Source organism: Etheostoma spectabile, unplaced genomic scaffold (assembly GCF_008692095.1).
Source record: "Etheostoma spectabile isolate EspeVRDwgs_2016 unplaced genomic scaffold, UIUC_Espe_1.0 scaffold00569767, whole genome shotgun sequence".
NCBI lineage: Eukaryota > Metazoa > Chordata > Actinopteri > Perciformes > Percidae > Etheostoma > Etheostoma spectabile.
The window spans coordinates 1-1,191 of record NW_022605309.1 but is presented as its reverse complement, the minus strand read 5'-3'; the positions used below and the strand labels follow the sequence as shown (position 1 = coordinate 1,191).

The 1,191-nt window shown below is 41.3% G+C and overlaps 1 long non-coding RNA gene across 1 annotated transcript; it reads right to left on the bottom strand.

The window, feature by feature from the left end:
* Positions 1-217: 217 nt before the first annotated feature.
* LOC116685317 (uncharacterized) lies at positions 218-564 on the bottom strand. The gene is made up of 2 exons (XR_004330937.1): positions 432-564; positions 218-330 (listed from the first exon to the last, which is right to left on the bottom strand). It is a non-coding gene; the product is annotated as an uncharacterized LOC116685317 (long non-coding RNA).
* Positions 565-1,191: the final 627 nt, after the last annotated feature.

Sequence of the window (1,191 nt, the reverse complement as noted above, 5' to 3'; positions counted from 1 at the left end):
AAATCTTGTTGTTGGTTAACTGTAATTATTACATCCATCATTACACCTTCTTCCGTGTGCGTGATTGGGTTTTTTCCTGCTGAGCTGAGGAACATGAATAATAGGTTGGTGTGCTTTTATAACTTTGGGACAGTGTGTGTGTGTGTGTGTGTGTGTGTGTGTGTGTGTGTGTGTGTGTGTGTGTGTGTGTGTGTGTGTGTGTGTGTGTGTGTGTGTGTGTACTTTGCCAATAATCCCAGGTCTCCGCCGTTCTTAGCTGAGCTGCAGTCGCTGAACTGAGATGCCAGGGACTCAAACAACTCTTCTCCAGATTGATCTCTTCTATGTACTCTGCGCAGAACATAGAAATAAAGAACAATGAACATGTTAGTCAGACTTGATCAAAGCAGCAACCCCCCCCCCGCGCCCCCACACACCGATGCCTTACTTACTCTGAATGAGATCCAGGGCCTCGTCTTTAGTTCGCGTTATATTTGTTCCCGCAAGAAGATGGACGACGTGACTGATTATGCTTCACCAGGAGGTGAGAGCAGCGTACCTGAGTGAGTGAAGAGAGAAAAACAAACAAACTGATCAGTGTCAAATCACCACAGATAATACGACTATTACTGTGAAAATTTAAACCTCCCTGGTCTCCCACACACCCTCTATAGTTAAACTACATTCTTATTATTGCTCTAAACATATAGTTCTAAGTAGGTACCCAACTCTTATCTGTACATTAAACCTGTAGTTAAAATATTTTGTAGTAACATTTGACCTCACTTTTGGACTGGGCCTGTTGATACAAAGCTTGTTTGTCAGAGCCTAAATGTTGACATGAAGGAAAGCACACACCAATAAGACAACAGTATTTTATATGTAGGCTATTTGGGCAACACATTTGTAAATATTTCATTATTTTGTAATTCGTTTTTTTTTTTACTATTGTATTTTACAACTTGTTGCAAATATCTGTGTACTGCAGCACCAAAACAATAGAGATTAACAAACTAAATGCAGCCTTTTACTGCACACACGGGACTGCAACTCTGTATGACATCATGGGGTGTTGCAGTGCGTTGGCTCAGCCTGTGAGGACTGCTATACTTCCTGTAGACCACCAATTGTCACCGTTTCCTCCCCCAAAAGTCTCAAAAGGCCTTGTTCACTTATCACTGTTTTAAGTGATTACACTTACATTACATCACT